This window comes from Aegilops tauschii, chromosome 3 (genome assembly GCF_002575655.3).
Source record: "Aegilops tauschii subsp. strangulata cultivar AL8/78 chromosome 3, Aet v6.0, whole genome shotgun sequence".
Classification (NCBI taxonomy): domain Eukaryota; kingdom Viridiplantae; phylum Streptophyta; class Magnoliopsida; order Poales; family Poaceae; genus Aegilops; species Aegilops tauschii.
Window position 1 is genome coordinate 436,275,178 of NC_053037.3, and position 22,463 is coordinate 436,297,640.

Sequence of the window (22,463 nt, forward strand, 5' to 3'; positions counted from 1 at the left end):
CATATGCCAAGTCAGGCCACTCGAACATTCAGAGGAGGATACCATATCATCATACTACGTCACAATCATTTTAACGCAATGTTGACATCGAAGATAAATCATTATCCACTCCTAACTACTTATGCATGGCATGAGAAACTATAATCTCTAATTGTCATTGCAAACATGTTTGATCATAATAGGCTGAATCATGGATACTAGGTTAAACATATTTACAAAAGCATAACAAGTCGAGTTCATACCCGTTTCTCTCTGCCACGGCCAGTTCGTTAAATATCATCATTATTGCCTTTCCCTTGCACGACTGAACGATATGAAAATAATAATAGTGCAAGAGTGCCATGGACTAAGCTGGAATCTGCAAACAATTTATTCAACAGGGGAAGACAAGGTAAAATGGACTCTTTGTTATATCAACAATAATGCATATGAGAGCCGCCCAACATTTTCATCGTGGTCTTCTCCTCGGTATGACTCAATGAAAAGAAAAGAAATTCAGAGAAACACACTGAAATATTTTTGGAGTTTTTGGTTCTCTGAAAGAAAAGGCAACTTAAGGAGAGAAAAACAAAAATTAGAAAAAGAAAGCTCCCAACAAGGAAAAGAAGAACAAGGAAATCTTTTTGGGTTTTCTTTTTAGTACTACAGGAAATTAAACTAGGAAGGAAAATCAAAAAGAAGCAGGAAATATTTTTGTATTTTCTCAAAGTTTTTCAAACACACAAGAAGAAAGCGAGAAAATATATTTAACATGGATAATAGAATGAAAAGGTGTGGACACCGACAACTGGAATGAAATGTGTGAACATGAATGTAATGTCGGTGCGAACACGTACTCCCCCAAGCTTAGGTTTTTGGCCTAACTTGGTAATCACCACTCGAAGAAGCTATGGGGTCCTATGTTGAAGTGCTGGGGAGCGGGTACCTGATGGTCTCACTCCTGAGGCCCCTCCTATGCTGCAGCTAGGTTGTTCCGGTAGGCGACGATGTCCTTAGGCAAAATCCTGTATCCGCCCCTGGAAATAGGATCAAACAAAGCAGGTGCGGGTAATGGGATAATATCACGAGTGTTCACACTAAAAACCAGGTTATAAGGAATAGGAATGTTAGGGTAATCTCCCGCAATAAACTAGTGGTGTTCCATAGCCTGACGATCTAAATAAACTTAGGTAAAGGATAATCATGCTGGCGTATGTGAACGTTAAAGTGATTCGCCAAACGAGTAGAGTAAATCCCACCATGTATTTTTCCCTTGGATCCATTAATGTGGAGGCGACGTGCCACAATAGCTCCCAAGCTATAAGTGTTGTCGCCGTGAAGTTCGCGATGTAAAACAGCAAAGTCTGGAGCACTGAGTGCACCTACTTTCTCTCTAGCAAGCAAACACTTCACAATGAATAAAGCAAAATAATGCACAACAGGAAAGTGTATGCTAGTGGCAGTGACACTCGACACCCCTCTCTCATCCCCCATAGTCATAGTGCGGTAAAAACCATCAAACTCCGCGGGCCTAGGCTCAACTAAATTCCCGTCACAAGGGATCATGCAAATGTCACAAAAGTCAGTAAGTGCTATCTGACGGGTTTCAGCATATAAATTAAACTGCACCTCATAGGGGTTGTTCCTAGGAAGGAAACGAAAACTTTGCAAAAAGGAATTTGTGAGGAGATGATAGTGTTCACATTCAGCTGCGATGAAGTCGGTGAGGCCGACATTAGCAGCATATTGTGTAAACTCTTGAAGGATTCTAGCCCCTTCCATGAACGGGTTATGCGGCCATTCGCACGGCCGTACCTCCGCCTTTCTCCGGGTGTGGAGATCACTGTCAGATGACTCCCCGATAACTCCCTTGGAGTTCTTCTTGGAATCAAAGTTCCTAAAGATACTCATCTTTTTCCTATGAACAAAATTCTGAAAATTTTAGTCCACAAATTTTTTTCTCAACAAAACTTCACAAGGTTGATAGCAACTACTCATAGGGATACATAGAGGCCATAGCAAGCATCAACCTACTTAGAACTCTAAGAATTCAACATGCAAGCTCATCTGCAGCAGCACCAAGAGTAGCTATTTATTCAAAATATAAACCACTAAAGCAAAAACTAATTGGCGAAACGGAGGAGTCACATACCAAGCAACAATCCCCCAAAACAGTTTCGGAAATGGAGCTTCGAGCAAAGAGATCGAAACCCGCGGGTTTGAGAGCAAGAACACGAGAGAGAGAGAGAGAGAGCAATGGTGATTTTTTTCTGGAGGTAGGTGGGATGTGGGATGAAGAGATAAGTGAGGGGGCCACGTGGGGCCCACAACCCACCAGGGCGCGCCTGGGGGTCCTGGCGCGCCCAGGTGGGTTGTGCCCACCTGGTGCACCTCCCTCTGATGTTATTTGCACCAAAAATTCTTAAATATTCAGGAAAAAAATCGTATTAAATTTTCAGAGGATTTTGAGAACTTTTATTTTTGGGTCATTTTTTATTGCATGGGAAATTCAGAAAACAGGCAAAACATGGCATTTTATTTTATTTAACTAATAAAAACATAAAACAAAAGGTAGGGACAGATGGTAGTGCTCACTAAATTCATCAACTTCATACCTCTCAAAAATGATCCATTAATAAGGTTGATCAAGTCTTATTAACAACCACTTTCGATTAGCATGAAACCGAAGAATGTTCGTAAATCAATAAGTTACCTCAACGGGGATATGAATGTCCCCAACAATAAGCATTTCATATTTCTTTTTAACATTAGGTAGAGGTAGTTGAAAACTTCCAATAGTGATTGTCGGAGATTTTTCAATAACATTAATACCATTCACTTGGAATTGTTTCTTCGGAAAGTGCACCGTATGCTCATTACCATTGATATGAAAAGTGACCTTGCTTTTATTGCAATCAATAACAGCCCCTATAGTATTCAAGAAGGGTCTACCCAGGATAATTGACATGTTGTCGTCCTCGGGCATCTCAAGTATAACAAAGTCAGTCAAAATAGTAACATTAGCAACAACAACGGGCACATCCTCACAAATACCGATAGGTATTGCAGTTGTTTGTCAGCCATTTGCAAAGATATTTTAGTAGGTGTGAGTTTATTCAAATCAAGTCTTTTATATAAAGAGAAAGGCATAACACTAACACCAGCTCCCAAATCACATAAAGCAGTTTTCACATAATTTCTTTTGATGGAGCAAGGTATAGTTGGTATTCCCGGATATCCAAGTTTTTTAGGTGCTCCATCTTTAAAAGTATAATTAGCAAGCATGGTGGAGATTTCAGCTTCCGGTATTTTTCTATTATTGGTGATGATGTCTTTCATGTACTTTGCATAAGGAGGCATTTTCAAGATATCGGTCAAACGAGTACGCAAAAAGAACGGCCTCAGCATTTCGACAAAGCGTTCAAATTCGTTATCATCTTTCTTTTTAGTTGACTTAGGTGGAAAGGGCATAGGTTTTTGAACCCACGGTTCTCTTTCCTTACCGTGTTTCCTAGCAACAAAGTCTCTTTTATCATATCTTTTATTTTTAGATTGTGGGTTATCAAGATCAACAACTGGTTCTATTTTAACATCATTATCTGGTTCTTTATTATTGTCTGATTGAGTATCTTCATGAACATTATCATTATCTTTTTCATTATCACTAGGTGAATGTTCATTACCAGATTGGGTTTCAGCATCAAAAATAGAAACATCATTATCATTATCAAGAGGTTTCTCTATTTCAGGTTCACTAGAGGCATGCAAAGTCCTATCATATTTCTTTTTTCTTCTTCTTTTTAGACAGACTAGGTGCATTGCTATTATTCCTTTGTGAATCCTGCTCAATTCTTTTTGGGTATCCCTCAGGATAAAGTGGTTCCTGAGTCATTTTACCTCCTCTGGTTGCTACTCTAACAGCAAAGTCATGTATGTTGTTGTTCATTTCATCAAGCAATTCTCTTTGAGATTTAGCAACCTGTTCTAGTTGAGTTTGAACCATGGAGGCATGTTTTGCTACACCTCTAACATCATTGGAGATTCTAAATAACAAGTCACTCAAGCAAGCAATCATATCAGAATTTTATTTCAATTCTTTCATAAGATTTGCGTTGAAGTGATCTTGCTTTCTAATGTAATTTTCAAAGTCATAAAGGCATTGGCTAGGGTGCATATTGTGAGGATTATCAATATCATCGAATTTCATTAGAGAATTTACCTCTACCACCTTAGGTGGTGGTGGTGTATCAAGCCCATGTATTTCTTCAATAGGAGGTAAATTTTTAACATCCTCAGCTTTAATACCTTTTTCTCTCATAGATTTCTTTGCCTCTTGCATATCTTCAGGACTGAGATATAAGATACCCCTCTTCTTCGGAGTAGGTTTAGGCGGTGGTTCAGGAAGAGTCCAATCATCATAATTTTTCAATATGTTATTCAGTAATTCTTCAGCTTGCCCAATAGTTTGTTCCCTGAAAACACAACCAGCACAACTATCTAGGAAATCCCTAGAAGCATCGGTTAGCCCATTATAGAAGATATCAAGTATTTCATTTTTCTTAAGAGGATGATCAGGCAAAGCATTAAGCAATTGGAGAAGGCTCCCCCAAGCTTGTGGGAGACTCTCTTCTTCAATTTGTACAAAGTTAGATATTTCCTGTAAGGCAGCTTGTTTCTTATGAGCAGGGAAATATTTTTCAGAGAAGTAATAAATCATGTCCTAGGGACTACGCACACAACCAGGAGCAAGAGTATTAGCATCACCCTTTAATGAGAACGGAAATAATTTGAGAATATAATAATAGTGAATTTTCTCATCATGAGCAAAAAAGGGTGGTTGTGTCATTCAACTTAGTAAGATGTGCCACGACAGTTTCAGTTTCATAACCATGGAAAGGATTAGATTCAACCAAAGTAAACAACTCTGGGTCGACAGAGAATTCAAAATCCTTATCATCAATAAAGATAGGTGAAGTAGCAAACTGAGAATCACATTTTATTTTAGCATTCAAAGTCCTTTCTTTATACTTGCATAATAATTTTTCTAGATCATCTCTATCCTAACAAGCAAGAATATCTCTAGTTGTCTCCTCGTTCATAACATAACCTTCCGGTACCTTTGGCAATTCATATCTAGGAGGGCTAGTTCTAATAGGTGTTTCAAGATTTTCAGTTTCAAGCTCTTCATCAGTTTCAACAATTTCATCAGTTTCAGCATTCTCAAAAGCTTTAGTTCTAGCAAGTTGTTCATCAAGAAATTCACCCAGTGGCACATTATCATCAAGCAAGGTACTAGCATCATCATGAGGAGCATTCATAGTAGAAGTAGAATCATCAATATCGGAATTAATAGCATGTGGTGGTGTTGTAAGTTTACTTATAACAGAAGATGAATCTAAAGCGAAGCTGGATGGCAGTTCCTTACCTCCCCTCGTCTTAGAGGGAAAAATCTTAGTCTTAGCATCCTTCAGATTCTTCATAGCGATAATTTGATAATAATCCCAAGTGACTACAAATATAGCTATGCTCCCCGGCAACGGCACCAGAAAAAGGTCTTGATAACCCACAAGTATAGGGGATCGCAACAGTTTTCGAGGGTAGAGTATTCAACTCAAATTTATAGATTCGACACAAGGGGAGCCAAAGAATATTTGTGAGTATTAGCAGCTGAGTTGTCAATTCAACCACACCTAGAGATTAATTATCTGCAGCAAAGTGATCAATAGCAAAGTAGTACGATAGTTTTGACAGTAGTAGCAATAGCAATAGTAACGGTAACAGTGATAGCAGTGATTTTGTAGCAAGTGCAATAGTAACAATAGCAGTAGTAACTTAGCAAGAACAATATGTAGGAAAATCGTAGGCATTGGATCGGCAATTTGTTGGATGATATTCATCATGTAACAGTCGTAACCTAGGGCGATACGGCACTAGCTCCAGTTCATAAATATAATGTAGGCATGTATTCCGTAACTAGTCATACGTGCTTATGGAAAGAAATTGCATGACATATTTTGTCCTACCCTCCCATGGCAGCGGGGTCCAATTGGAAACTAAGGGATATTAAGGCCTCCTTTTAATAGAGAACCGAAACAAAGCATTAACACACGGTGAATACATGAACTCCTCAAACTACGGTCATCACCGGAAGTGTCCCGACTATTGTCACTCCGGGGTTGCCGGATCATAACACATAGTACGTGACTATAACTTGCAAGATCAGATCTAAAACATAGATATAATGGTGATAACATAAACGGTTCAGATCTGAAATCATGGCACTCGGGCCCAAAGTGACAAGCATTAAGCATGGCAAAAGTCATAGCAACATCAATCTCAGAACATAGTGGATATTAGGGATCAAGCCCTAACAAAACTAACTCGATTACATGATGAATCTCATCCAACTCCTCATCGACCAGCGAGCCTACCGAGGAATTACTCACTCCCGGTGGGGAGCATCAGGGAATTGGTGATGACGAAGATCGAAGATCCCCCACTCCGGAGCCCCAAACGGACTCCAGATCTGGCCTCCCAATGAAGAACAAGAGACGGCGGTGGCTCCGTCTCGTGAAACGCGATAATTCTTTCTCCCTGGTTTTTTCTAGAAAAATAGGATTTTATAACGTCAGTTTCAGGGTCTGCGGGGCCACCAGGTGGGGACAACCCACCTGGGTGCGCCTGGAGGGGGTGGTGCGCCTTGGTGGGTTGTGCCCACCCAGGTGCCCCCTCCGGTGGTTCTTGGCTCCAGAAATTATCTTTATTCATATAAAAATTTCTCACAAAGTTTCGTTCAAATCCGAGAAGTTTATTTTTGCACAAAAACAACACCATGGTAGTTCTGTTGAAAACAGCGTCAGTCCGGGTTAGTTTCATTCAAATCATGCAAATTAGAGTCCAAAACAAGAGGAAAAGCGTTAGGAAAAGTAGATACGACGGAGACGTATCAGCCATAGAGATCCTTCTGCTCGACATCAAGTTTGAAGCCAAGAAAGCCATCAAGTCGCAAGCTCTGGTGGATTTCCTTGCCGAGTGGATCGAGCAGGAATAGCCTGTCCCCAGTGTTCCCGAACACTAGACGATGTTCTTCGACGGCTCCAAGATGCTCCATGGCTCTGGCGCCGGAGTAGTCTTGGTGTCTCCTAAAGGCGACCAACTCAGTTATGTACTTCAGATTCACTTCGACTCCTCCAACAACGAAGCTGAGTACGAAACTCTCCTGTATGGGCTGTGAATGACAATTTCTCTGGGAATTCGCTGACTGATGGTCTATGGCGACTCGAATCTAGTGGTCAACCAAGTCATGAAAGAGTGGGATATCCGCAGCCCTACGATGACCGGCTATTGCAACGCCGTCAGGAAACTGGAGAAACACTTTGAAGGGCTGGAGCTCCATCATGTGCCACGCCTCAAGAATCAAGCGGCTTAGCTGCGAACCAGCTTTCACCTAAGTTAAAAAATAATCCGAGTGAGGATCTGCTCCACACTCGGAGGCTTAGCTGCGAACCAGTTTTCGCCTAAGTTAAAAAAATTCCGAGTGAGGATCTGCTCCACACTCGGGGGCTTAGCTGCGAACCAGCTTTCACATAAGTTAAAAAAAATCTGAGTGAGGATCTGCTCCACACTCGGGGGCTTAGCTGCAAACCAGCTTTCTCCTAAGTTAAAAAATAATCCGAGTGAGGATCTGCTCCACACTCGGGGGCTTAGCTGCGAACCAGCTTTCGCCTAAGTTCAAAAAATAATCCGAGTGAGGATCTGCTCCACACTCGGGGGCTTAGCTGCGAACCAGCTTTTGCCTAAGTTAAAAAATAATCTGAGTGAGGATCTGCTCCACACTCGGGGGCTTAGTTGCGAACCAGATTTTGCCTAAGTTAAAAACTAACCCGAGTGAGGATCTGCTCCACACTCGGGGGCTTAGCCGCGAACCAGCTTTCGCCTAAGTTCAAAAATAGTCCGAGTGGGATCTGCTCCACACTCGGGGACTTAGATACGAACCAGCTTTCGTCTAAAGTCAAACAAAACACGAGAAGCAAATAGAGACTCAAAGGGTTTCACACCAAAGATTCGATCCGGATGTTTCCAAGACAAAACGAGCCCAAGGCTCAGCAGAGTATTTCATTACATCAACCACCCGGCATTCCGGAGAAAATTCAATCAATTGTTTTAGGCCTCAGGCGGAGGGCTAGCGGGGTCAACGAAGGTCTCTAGGTCGATCCCATCGGCGATGCGAGTGGCAAGCGAAGGTCTCCATGAAATCCTCAAACTTGAGATTCTTCTTATTCGCCACTTGGAGGTTCTTCAACTTCTCCTCGTCCACGTTCTTGCAATGAACACGGACGAGTGACATTGCCACATCAGCTCCACTCTGGGCGGCAGACTTCTTCCAAGCTTTCACCCGAGCGGGCACTTCGTTCAGCCTCGTCATCACCGACTCCAGGTCCATCTGAGTGACTTCGCCCGGCTGCAATTCCTTGTCGATCCGACCCAAGGCACCTCGGGTCCGAGTGATATAGCCCAACGCGTTCTCCAAACGGTCTTCCAACCGGAGGATAGCGAGGGCCGCCTTGTCGGCGACAAGGGACCTAGCAGGATTCAGACCACTCTCAAGCCGCTCCAGCTCCAGCTCCTTGTTGTAGCAATGCTCTGGTTGAAAAAAGAGGGTCCATGAGTGAATGAGTGAAGAAGATTTAGTGGCATATGGATCATGTCCACTCGGCCAAAGAAGAACTTACTGTGAAGCTTCCCGCTAAACTCCTCACAAACATCCTCAATGTGCGCCTCCAAAGCATCCTTCTTTTCGGTCCACTGGGTGACTTTCTCCTCCAGAGTCTGCCTCTCCTCAGCGAAGGCACCAGCGGCAGGCTTGAGGTCCTTGATCTCATCCTCCAGCTTGCCGACTAAAGCCAGCTTCTCCTTGGCAAGTTTGGTCTTGGTCTTGGCTTCCTTCTGGGCCAACGCCAGATCCCTGTCTTTGCCCTCCAGAGCCTGCTTCATGGTTTCTAAAGAAATAGAAGTCATGAGCCTCATTACGAGTTGGGTGTTCTCGCTACAAACATCTGTCGGAGCGAAATGATTCGGATCAAAGGGGGAAAACAGTATTTAGACACGAGACGAAGGAAATAGCTTACTTCCTAGGGCTTTCTTCTCTTGCTCCAGTCAGGCTCTCTTGAGCTTCTCAGCCTCCAGATCAAGTCAAAGGGATGTCACCTCCTTATCCATTGCAACATAGTGGCATACCATCTCACAGGTCCTCTGTGACACGCAAAAAATAGTCAGTCGGAAGACCCAAAAGAGAAACCGAAACATTGGCTCATGAGCATCTGTATGGACACCAACGGAAGAGAAAGATCGTGGATGTCGCCTAGAGGGGGGCTGAATAGGCGCTTTAAAATAATTACGGTTTAGGCTTGAACAAATGCGGATTAAAACTAGCGTTTAATTTGCCAAGCACAAAACCTAAAACAACTAGGCTCACCTATGTGCACCAACAACTTATGCTAAGCAAGATAAACAACTAAGTGATAGCAAGATATATAACAAGGAACAGTATGGCTATCACAAAGTAAAGTACATAAGTAAAGGGCTCGGGTAAGAGATAACTGAGGCACGCGGAGATGATGATGTATCCCGAAGTTCACACCCTTGCGGATGCTAATCTCCTTTGGAGCGGTGTGGAGGCACAATGCTCCCCAAGAAGCCACTAGGGCCACCGTAATCTCCTCACGCCCTCGCAAAATGCAAGATTCCGTGATTCCACTAAGGGACCCTTGAGGGCGTCACCGAATCCGTACACTTTGGCAACCCTTGGGGGTAGTCACCGAACCCGTACACTTTGGCAACCCTTGGGGGTGGTCACCGATACCCGTCAAAATGCTCGGGCGATCTCCGCAACCTAATTGGAGAACCAGACGCTTGCCCGGAACTTTACACCACAATGATTGAGCTCCGAAGCACCACCAACTGTCTAGGGCGCCCAATCACCCAAGAGGAACAAGCTCAAGGGCACCAAGCACCCAAGAGTAATAAGCTTCTCAACTTGTAACTTCCACGTATCACCGTGGAGAACTCAAACCTATGCACCAAATGCAATGGTAAGGGCACACGGAGTGCCCAAGTCCCTCACTCTCAAATCCCACCAAAGCAACGAAAGCTATGGAGGAAAATGAGAGGAAGAACAAGAAGGAGAACACCAAGAACTCCAAGATCTAGATCCAAGGGGTTCCCCTCACATAGAGGAGAAAGTGATTGGTGGAAATGTAGATCTAGATCTCCTCTCTCATTTTCCCCCAAAACTAGCAAGAATCCATGGAGGGATTAAGAGATAGCAAGCTCGAAGAAGGTCAACAATGGGGGAAGAACACGAGCTCAAGAGATAAGGTTCAATGGGGAAGAAGACCCCCTTTTATAGGTGGGAAAAAAATCCAACCTTATGTGCTCAGCCCGTACACGAGCGGTACTACCGCTCCACCGAGCGATACTGCGGCTCGGGTGGTAGAAACAGGAAACCAGAGCAACGGCTAAGAACCTTGGGGGCGGTAGTGCCGCCGGAGCGGTAGTACCGCTCAAAGGAGCGGTACTACCGCTTGCTGCAGCGGCACTGCCGCTTGCCCCAGCTGTCGTAGAATTGTCACGGCAGATGTCCTCGAGCTAGGACTTAGTCGTGGAGCCATCGCAACCAAGAAGCTTGAAGGGGTTATGCGGGACAAGGAACACGAGGGTTTATACTGGTTCGGCCCCTTACGGTGAAGGTAAAAGCCTACGTCCAGTTTGAGGTGATGTTGATTAGGGTTACGATCACCAGGGAGCTAAGCAGCTATGCCCGGCTCTCGATGAGGTTGTCGTCGCCCTTCTGCCGCTGCCGGGTCGTCCCTTTATATAGGGAGGCTGACGCCCAGCAGCCCTCAGAGTCCCAGCCGGCTCATAAGGACGTCCGGCTCGGACTCTAAACTATACTTGCCTTATACTACAAGTCTACTATAATAATGATTGTAACTACCGGCCCTAAGCCATATCCAGGTCTCAGCCCATCTCTGGGCCATCGTCTTAAAACTCGGCTCCGGGCTTCTGGCAATGACCATCCGAAGAGTAACCCGGCCCCTCCTGGCGGGTGACTCTAAGGTCTATATCCTCAACATTAGGCCCCAGATTGACTTGAGTCGCTGGCTTCTCTCTAGAGCCATGCCTTGGACAAGGTTCATTTAACAGCTGCTCCAGCGTTGGACCTGACCCACCGCCTCGGGGAGGGGGCCTCCCCTTGCGTCGCTGGTTATTACCTTGGGAGTTGGCGTTGGCTACAAACTCTAGGTTGCCATCGGCCTTACGCTTGCCTCCTCCTTGGTTCCCCGGGTTAAACTGAGGACCCTTGCCGTTGCCATTCTTCTTTCCCTTCCCTGTCCTTTCATCGTCTGAAGGGGGATCCTTGGTACCGTCAGAATCGGCGTACTTGACAAGAGCCGCCATTAGGGTACCCATATCGGTGCAGTCACGTTTAAGCCGTCCGAGTTTCATCTTAAGGGGCACAAAGCGACAGTTCTGTTCCAACATTAAGACTGCAGAGCCGGCATCCATCTTATCTGATGAATGTATGATCTCCTTGACCCGGCGAACCCAATGGGTCGTGGATTCACCCTCCTGCTGCTTACAGTTAGTCAAATCCACAATAGACATAGACTGCCTACAGGTATCTTTGAAGTTTTGAATGAACCGGGCTTTCAGCTCAGCCCAAGACCCAATGGAGTTCGGTGGTAGACCTTTCAACCACGTGCGGGCAGTTCCATCTAACATCATGGTGAAATATTTGGCCATGGCCGCCTTACTGACCTCTAGTAATTCCATAGCCATCTCATAACTCTCAATCCAGGCTGCGGGCTGTAAGTCAGCTGTATAGTTAGGCACCTTCCTAGGGCCCTTGAAGTCTTTAGGCAGACGTTCATTACGGATGGCCGGCACCAAACAAGGGACACCCCCGGTCCTGGTAGAAATACCCACATCAACGGACGTCGTTGGATAAACCGGGGGGGTCTGGTAAGCCGTCAATTGAGGCACCTGCTCCGCCTCTTGCCGCGCTTGGTCTGCTGCGTAAAAGGCTCCATTATGAGTCGGGCCATGGCCAGGGGGCGGGTCATGGCGCCGGACATTACTTGAGCCGGTTGCTGAAACCATGTGCCGGCTGTAACTCGGGCTCTGTCCTGGACGAGGGGTCGAGTGGATTCTATCCCGGCTGTAGGAGTACGCCTCTTGCTGTGCCAGTGCCGTCTGCAGGAGTTCCCTGACCCGGCGGGTTTCGATGGCCGCCGGAGAGTCGCCGTCAACGGGGAGAGCCGCCAGTCGTGCTGCCGCAGCTACCATGTTCTCCAGCGGGTTATCATAATGACCCGGGGGTATTGGCACATACTGAGGCGGGGCAGGGGGCACCTGGGGAGGCCCCATCACTCGTGGCTAAATAAGGGGTCCAGACCCGGGCGCAATGACCCCTGGTGGGTTACTAGACCCTGCACCCGGCGTGTTGAAAAGATTGCGTGGATCATAAACCGGTGGGAGTCGAGACTGGGCCTTCTGATGCCTCCTTCTCATGACCTCGTTGGCCGCGTTCTGATCCATCGTGAGTTGGAAGGACTGCGCCTGAATCAGCTGAGTCCGGGCGTCGAGAGCCGCCCGCTCCGCAGCCAGCCTGATCCCTTCCGCTGCAAGATCCTCTTTAGCTTTTATCAGATCCAATTTTAGCTGTGCCACCTCCGCATCATGCTGAGCTTGATCCGCCGGGTCAACCACGGTGGTTAACAGGGCCGTCATCTTGTCCGTGAGATCCATTAGCACCTGAGCCGGAGAAGGCACCGGGTTTCCCGCTCCAGCAGCGGGGTTCTGGACAGGCTGCGCACCAGCCATAAAAACTCCAACCTGACTTGGTGGCTCAAAAAGGTCCGGAATACTGTCACCATCGGAACAACCCATGAGCCTGCCATCTTGAAGCTGGTACAACGAGTTTGACTCATCGGTGGCCGATTCGTCATCAGAACCAGCGGCCGCCTCATCACCGGATCCAGCTCGATCGGAGAGTCCTCCATGGATACACCCCACAAAAGCATGTTTTAAGGCAGGCCGGGCCCGGGCGGGTTGTGCGCGCTGAGCCGTTTTGATGAGATCGGCGCAGAGATCCGGCTCGGGGCTCGGCTCACCAATCTTGCCGCTGAAGACATGAATTCCGCCGAAGGGGACCCGGTACCCGTACTCAACTGAGCTGGCGTCGGGGCCCCAGTCTGCATCGTCGATGTAGAGCTTGCCGCGACGACTCTTGGTCATCCGGCCCACAGCGTATCCCTTGAGCCCTTCGAAGCTGCCCTTCAAGAACTCAAATCCACCGTGCGCCTGCCCCACGGTGGGCGCCAACTGTCGTAGAATTGTCACGGCAGATGTCCTCGAGCTAGGACTTAGTCGTGGAGCCATCGCAACCAGGAAGCTTGAAGGGGTTATGCGGGACAAGGAACACGAGGGTTTATACTGGTTCGGCCCCTTACGGTGAAGGTAAAAGCCTACGTCCAGTTTGAGGTGATGTTGATTAGGGTTACGATCACCAGGGAGCTAAGCAGCTATGCCCGGCTCTCGATGAGGTTGTCGTCGCCCTTCTGCCGGTGCCGGGTCGTCCCTTTATATAGGGAGGCTGACGCCCGGCAGCCCTCAGAGTCCCGGCCGGCTCATAAGGACGTCCGGCTCGGACTCTAAACTATACTTGCCTTATACTACAAGTCTACTATAATAATGATTGTAACTACCGGCCCTAAGCCATATCCGGGTCTCAGCCCATCTCTGGCCCATCGTCTTAAAACTCGGCTCCGGGCTTCTGGCAATGACCATCCGAAGAGTAACCCGGCCCCTCTTGGCGGGTGACTCTAAGGTCTATATCCTCAACACCAGCGGTACTACCGCTGGGTTTAGTGCACACAGGGGAGAGATGGAGGGGGGGAACCACGAGAGGAAGTGGCAGCGGTGTTGGCCGTAGTACTACCGCTTACAAGACAAGCGGTACTACCGCCCTACTGCCGCTGCTCGGTTGGGTCTATTTGGGGCCAGCGGCAGTATGCCAGCGGGACCACCGCTAGACTACCGCTGAACCCGACATGAGAAATGCAAACCCAAATCGAGGCGGTAGTAGAGCGGAACTGGAGCAGTACTACAGCCTGTCGCTCCAGGCGGTACTACCTCTGCCGACCACAGTACTACCGCAGGCTTCATCCGAGCCACTCCCAAGCAAAACAGATGCACCAGGAAAACCAGAACTGCCACAACTTCCGCATATGAGCTCCGAATTGAGCAAACTCAAGCTTGTTGGATAGATGACGACGAGTAAGAAGAGGTGGGGGAGGTATGCCTAAGATATAGAAGAATGAAACCTCCAACAGAGAAGAACCGGCATAACCTCCAACATCGAAAACATCATAGAAGATGCATGTGAACTCCGTTTTCGATGAACTCGAGCTTGTCATGAAGATGACCATAAGCTCCAAATCTCACAAGGAAAAGAACCAAAAAAGAACCAAGAAAGATGATGCAAGGATGCAATGGTTTGAGCTCTCTACGAACGATACGATCAAGCTACCAATTTGAGAGCCCCCCTTAATAGTACGGCAATCGATCCTATAACCCGGTCTCCCAACTACCACCATGAGACCAGTAAAATAAAAAACCTATCAAGGGCAAACCATTGCCTTGCGTATAATCCACTTGAGCTAGATGATGACGATCTTGTCCTCCTCAAGATGGACCACCTTTCTTGATTGCGTTGGGTTGATGAAGACTAGTTGATTGCTCCCCCATACTCCACTATGGGTGAGCCACTCTTCGGCACATCTTCACAAGTCCATTGTCACCATAATGGACGGCAAGCTTCAAGCATGATCTCTTTGTGATGCTCCACTTGAACTTGCACACCGCAATCTTGATGACAATCACCACTTGATGTCATCCTCCATGGGTTGTATGATATCTTCTTCTAGATGCAAGCCCATGGACACATACCTAACCCTAGTTAGAACTCTCACATAGACCACGGGTTAGTACACAAAGCGTAATGGACAATGCTTACCATACCATGAGATCACTTGATCCCACTTGGTACATCTTCTACGCTTTGTGTGTTGATCAACTTGAATCACTCTTTGTACATAGTCTTGATCAACCTTGAATCTTTCCAACTCTCTCCATTAAGATGATGTCTTGAAGGTGAACATGAATGTTCACACAATCTTCTTCTTCAAGACATGCTTGCAATAATCTCAACTCACACATGATCAATCATTGGATAAATCCTTAATAACACCTTGGTCAACACATAAACTCCTTGAAACCAACACATGGACTTCAAGAAAAACCTATGGACAAATCCTTCAAATATAGCTGAAGGCAACCATTAGTCCATAGAGGATGTCATCAATTACCAAAACCAAACATGGGGGCACCACATGTCCTTTCAGGAAGGAACAAGCTAGACCAATACCAGATCTTGAAGTACTCTCTAGCTACACACACGGTCTTACCCCTCCGAGAGGAACAAGCCTGACCAGTACCAAATGCTCAGGTGCACTCGGGTCACTGGGTTAGACAAGCACCCACAGGAGGAACAAGCTTGACCAGTACCAAATCCTCAGGTGCACTCGGGTCGCTGGGTCAGACAAGCACCCCCAGGAAGAACAAGCTTGACCAATACCGAATATTGAAGTACCCCTGACCTATCCTCACTCGGTCGACCCATGAGTCAACAATGAAGAAGATAAAGGACAACAACACAAGATGGCCGCTTCATTCAGCTGACTTCTGAGTCAGCAATGAAGAAGGCTCTACCTATCATCTCGCCAATACACGAGTGTCGCCGAGCGACAATTCTAAAGACTACCATCGGTCGCCCAATATCGACGGCAGTCTTGGGGACTACACCCAGTGGGTGCACTCAGCGTGCCCCCACTGGAAAGTGACTCGTTGATGGAGCTAAAAAAATAGCCTAAGGGCGAAACGACCAATAAGTTCTAAGACTACTGATGCGGCTTGAACTACGTCGGTATTTCCCAAAAGAGGAAGGGATGATGCATCACAGCGACGGTAGGTATTTCCCTCAGTGATGAGACCAAGGTTATCGAACTAGTAGGAGAATCACGCAGCGCTACGTAAACGGTACCTGCACACAAAAAACAAATACTTGCAACCCAATGTGTTAAAGGGGTTGTCAATCCCTTTCGGGTAACGGTGCCAGAAATTGTCACGTGGACGGGAGAAAGTTGTAATAAATTGATAGATGCAAATAAAATTCAACGAGGTATTTTTGGGTTTTCATAATATAGATCTGAAAATAAAAGTTGTAAATAAAAAAAGAGACAAATAGCAAAATAGATCTGAAAGTAAATGATGAGAAAATAGACCCGAGGGCCATAGATTTCACTAGTGGCTTCTCTCAAGAAAAATAGCATACGGTGGGTAAACAAATTACTGTTGGGAAATTGATAGAACTTCAAATAATTAGGACGATATCCAGGCAAAGATCATTATGTAGGCATCATGTCCAAGATTAGTAGACCGACTCATGCCTGCATCTACTACTATTACTCCACACATCAACCGCTATCCGACATGCATCTAGTGTATTAAGTTCATGGAAAACGGATTAATGCAATAAGAATGTTGACATGATGTAGACAAAATCTATTCATGTAGGAATTAGACCCCATCTTGTTATCCTTAATGGAAACAATGCATACGTGTCGTTTCCCCTTCTGTCACTGGGATCAAGCACCGTAAGATCGAACCCATCACAAAAGCACCTCTTCCCATGGTAAGAAAAATCGATCTAGTCGGCCTAACTAAACCAAAGATTCGAAGAAGAAATAAGAGGCTATAAGTAATCATCCATATAAGAGATCAAAAGACTCAAATAATTTTCATGGATAAAAACAAAGATCTGATCATAAACTCAAAGTTCATCGGATCCCAGCAACCACACTGCAAAAAGAGTTACATCAAATAGATCTCCAAGAGACCATTGTATTGAGAATCAAAAGAGAGAGAGGAAGCCATCTAGCTACTAACTACAGACCCGTAGGTCTATAATGAACTACTCACGCATCATCGGAGAGGCACCAATGAGGATGATGAACCCCTCCGTGATGGTGTCAAGATTGGATCTGTGGTTTCTGGAACTTGCGCGGCTGGAATTGATTTTCGTTGCCTCCCCTAGGGTTTCTGGAATATTGGGGTATTTATAGAGCAAAGAGGCGGTGCAGGAGGCGGCCGAGGTGGGCACAACCCACCTGGGCGCGCCCTGGTGGGTTGTGCTCCCCTCGGAGCCCCCCTCATGTACTTTCTTGGCCCATTGTGTGTCTTCTGGTCCAGAAAAAATCACCAAAAAGTTTTGCTGCGTTTGGACTCCGTTTGGTATTGATTTTCTGCGAAGTAAAAAACAAGCAAAAAAACAACAACTGGCACGGGGCACTATGTCAATAGGTTAGTCCCAAAAAATGATATAAAGTTGCTATAAAATGGTTGTAAAACATCCAAGAATGATAATATAACAGCATGGAACAATAAAAAAATAGATACATTGGAGACGTATCATCATCCCCAAGCTTAATTCCTGCTCGTCCTCGAGTAGGTAAATGATAAAAACAGAATTTTTGATGTGGAATGCTGCCTAACATGTTCATCACATATTCTTTTCTTTGTAGCATAGACATTTGGACTTTTATATGATTCAAAGCAATAGTCTAGTTTTGACATGAAGATTTCAATACTCAAGCATATCAACAAACAACCATGTCTTTCAAAATATCAACACTAAAGCAAGTTATCCCTAGCCCATTATGCATAATCATTGATCCATTCATGAAACACACTCGCATATTAGCTATACCCAATGCTCAAGTACGATCATACTTCTCCTTAGTTGGTGCTTTGTAAGAGAAGATGGAGACTCAAATAAAAATAAAATTGCATAAAGTAAAATAGAAAGGCCCTTCACAGAGGGAAGTAGGGATTTGTAGCGGTGCCAGAGCTCAAAGCGAAAAAGATAGAGATAAAACATTTTGGGTAGCATGCCTTTCCTATCAACAAAAACGATCGAGTAGTTCCCAATACTTTCCATGCTAGATATATCATAGGCGGTTCCCAAACAGAAAATAAAGTTTATTCCTTTTTCCACCATACTTTCACATTCCACGGCTAACCGAATCCACGGGTGCCGTCCAAACCAACACTTTCCAAGGAGTTTATTATTTGACAACATAAAGTTAATTCATTTTTCATTTCGGGACTAGGCATCCCTAATACCTTTGTCGTACTCTCGTGCAATGACAAGTGAATAAACACTCATCTTGAGAATAACACATCTAGCATGGAAAAATATCAGCCACCCCCTACCGTTTCATTAGCGGTACGAGCACACAAAAGAGAAATTTATTTTGAAATTTAGAGATGCACATACAAATTTGCTTAGAACGACAAAATAATACCGCATATAGGTAGGTATAGTGGACTCATGTGGCAAAACTGGGTTTAAGGATTTGGATGCACAAGTAGTGATCATACGTAGTGCAAGTGAAGGCTAGCAAAAGATTGAGAAGCATCCAACCAAGAAACGAAAAATCTCATAAGCGAGCATTAAGCATAACTAACACCGAATAATGCACCACAAGTGGGATGTAATTTCATTGCATAACTATTGACTTTCGTGCTTGCATAGGGAATCACAAACCTTAACACCAATATTCTTACTAAAACATAATTACTCATTAACATGGCTCACATATCACTATCAACATATCGCAAAACTATTACAAAGAATCAAGTTTATTTTGTCCAATGATCTTCATGAAAGTTTTATTATATCCCTCTTGAATATTTATCACTTTGGGACTAATTTCATATGTTGCTTTTGATAGCTCAAACAAATCTAAGTGAAGAACATGAGCATAAAAAAAATTCTTCTCTCAAAATAATTTAAGTGGAGCAAGAGAGAATTTCTTAAAAAAATTGCTAACTCTCAAATAAATCTAAGTGAAGCATGAGAGCATTTCTTCAAAAATAATAAAGCACACCGTGCTCAAAAATATATAAGTGAAGCACTAGAGCAATTCCATATCTCATAAAGATTTAAGTGAAGCATAGAGAGCAATTCTAACAAGTCATAGCAAATTTCGGCTCCCTCAAATAGGTGTGTCCAGCAAGGATAGATGACACAAAATAAAAGGCAAAACAAGCAAATACTCATATCATACAAGACGCTCCAAGTGAAACTCATGATATGTGACGAATAAAAATATAGTTCCAAGTAAAATAGCGATGGTCGTTAGAAGAAAGAGGGGATGCCACTCGGGCATCCCCAAGCTTAGTTGCTTGCTTCTCTTTTAGATAATAGCTTGGGATGCCATGTGGCATCCCCAAGCTTAGGCTCTTCTTACTCCTCATTCCTTCATCCATCATGATCTCACCCAAAACTTGAAAACTTCAATCACACCAAACTCAACAAAACTTTTGTGAGATCCATTAGTATAACAAAGCAAACCACTACAATAAGTACTGTTTCAAACCCATTCATATTTTATTCTTGCATTATATCTACTGTATTACAACTTTACTATAGCTTATACCCTCCAATACAAACCATAGATTCATCAAAATAAGCATACAACACAAAGAAAACAGAATCTGCCAAAAACAGAACAGTCTGTAGTAATCAGGGAACTTCGTACACTTCTGTAACTCTAAAAATTCTGAAAAATTAGGACAACGTGAGCAATTTGTATATCCATGTTGTGTAAAACATTCAGAGCAAAATCACGTTTCTGTGATTTATGAAAATTATTTTACTGGGCGCAAAAGTTTCTATTTTTCAACAAGATCAAAGCAACTATCACTCAACATGATCCCAAAGGCTTCGCTTGGCACAAACACTAACTAAAACACAAATAACACAATCATAACATAGGCATAATTGTGCAAACACTCAAGAACAGAAAGAAAAAGACAAAAATAAATTTTATTCATTGGGTTGCCTCCCAACAAGCGCTATCGTTTTACGCCCCTAGCTAGGCACAATGCAAAGATCTAAGTGTTGTCATCTTTGTTTCCACTTCCCTTGGAAGTGTTTTTGTCAGGTGATTTTGCAAAGACAACATAAAACACCTCATCCATAGAGACTTTAGCACTATTAAGTTGCTTATCATTGTATCCCCTTTGATTTTCGGCAACAATCCAAGAATAGTGTTGATTAACATTATTGAAAACTTGTTGGATTATGTCTGAAATAGAGACTTCCTTTTTAAGATTCTCATAATTTTTTTGATTATTTCCAAGCAAGTGTCTTAACATATAATCACTATTACAAAGGATCTCATCTATTACCTTTTTTCATGGTTCATACCATAAAAATCAAAGATCTCCCTAGCTTCCCGTATTATATAGTCAAATTCATTCATAAGAACAAGGGTAGCCAACTTTTTAGCTTTGGGATTCTTTATAACAGGTAACTCATAAAACAATCTTTGCAAGGTAGGATGAGTACGGATGAACTTGTTCTCAAGTTTCAGAACTAGTGCTGAAATAGGCTCTGCATGTGATTTTGTTCTTTTAAGTATAGGAGCATCATCAAGAGTTAAATTTCCGACACAATTGAAAAATTCTTGGATATGTTCTTTTCCCATAATATTCTCTTGCCCCAAAACAAAAGTTTTAGCATCTAGATTGCCAGATCGTCCAATTTTAGGAGTTAGGCCATCATCTGTTTCTGCCATGCCAAAGTCACTCATGGTGACAAATTCAAGCAAATAGGAGATATGACAAGAAAACGGCGAACGAAAAAGAGGGCAAATAAAACGGCAAAATTTTGTGAAGTGGGGGAGAGAAAAATGAGAGGCAAATGGCAAATAATGTAAATTGCAAGGAGATGAGATTTGTGATTAGGAACCTGGTATATGTTAATGATGTCTCCCCGGCAACGGCGCCAGAAATTGGCGAGCGGCCGGGAGACTATCTTGACTTGATCCTCCCCGGCAACGGCGCCAGAAATTCCTTTTGATGCGGCTTGAACTACGTCGGTATTTCCCCAAAGAGGAAGGGATGATGCAGCACAGCGACGGTAGGTATTTCCCTCGGTGATGAGACCAAGGTTATCGAACCAGTAGGAGAATCACTCAACGCTACGTAAACGGTACCTGCACACAAAGAACAAATACTTGCAACCCGACGTGTTAAAGGGGTTGTTAGTCCCTTTCGGGTAACGGTGCCAGAAATTGTCACGTGGATGGGAGAAAGTTGTAATAAATTGATAGATGCAAATAAAATTCAACGAGGTATTTTTGGGTTTTTTATAATATAGATCTGAAAATAAAAGTTGCAAATAAATAAAGAGGCAAATAGCAAAATAGATCTGAAAGTAAATGATGAGAAAATAGACCCGGGGGCCGTAGATTTAACTAGTGGCTTCTCTCAAGAAAAATAGCATATGGTGGGTAAACAAATTATTGTTGGGCAATTGATAAAACTTCAAATAATTATGACGATGTCCAGGCAATGATCATTATATAGGCATCACGTCCAAGATTAGTAGACCGACTCCTGCCTGCATCTATTACTATTACTCCACACATCGACCGCTATCCAGCATGCATCTAGTGTATTAAGTTCATGGAAAAATGGAGTAATGCAATAAGAACGATGACATGATGTAGAAAAGATCTATTCATGTAGGAATTAGACCCCATCTTGTTATCCTTAATGGCAACGATACATACATGTTGTTTCCCCTTCTGTCACTCGCATCAAGCACCGTAAGATCGAATCCATCACAAAGCACCTCTTCCCATGGCAAGAAAAATTGATCTAGTCGGCCTAACTAAACCAAAGATTCGAAGAAGAAATACGAGGCTATAAGTAATCATGCATATAAGAGATCAAAAGACTCAAATAACTTTCATGGATAAAAACAAAAATCTGATCATAAACTCAAAGTTCATCGAATCCCAACAAACACACCGGAAAAAGAGTTACATCAAATAGATCTCCAAGAGACCATTGTATTGAGAATCAAAAGAGAGAGAGGAAGCCATCTAGCTACTACCTACGGACTCGTAGGTCTACAATGAACTACTCACGCATCATCGGAGAAGCACCAATGAGGATGATGAACCCCTCCGTGATGGTGTCTACGTTGGATCTGTGGTTTCTGGAACTTGCAGAGGCTGGAATTGATTTTCGTTGCTTCCCCTAGGGTTTCTGGAATATTGAGATATTTATAGAGCAAAGAGGCGATGAGGGAGGCGGCCGAGGTGGGCACAACCCACCTGGGCGCGCGTGGGCCCCCAGGCACGCCCTGGTGGGTTGTGCTCCCCTCAGAGCCCCCCTCATGTACTTCCTTGGCCCATCGTGTGTCTTCTGGTCCAGAAAAAATCACCAAAAAGTTTCGCTGCGTTTGGACTCCGTTTGGTATTGATTTTCTGCGAAGTAAAGAA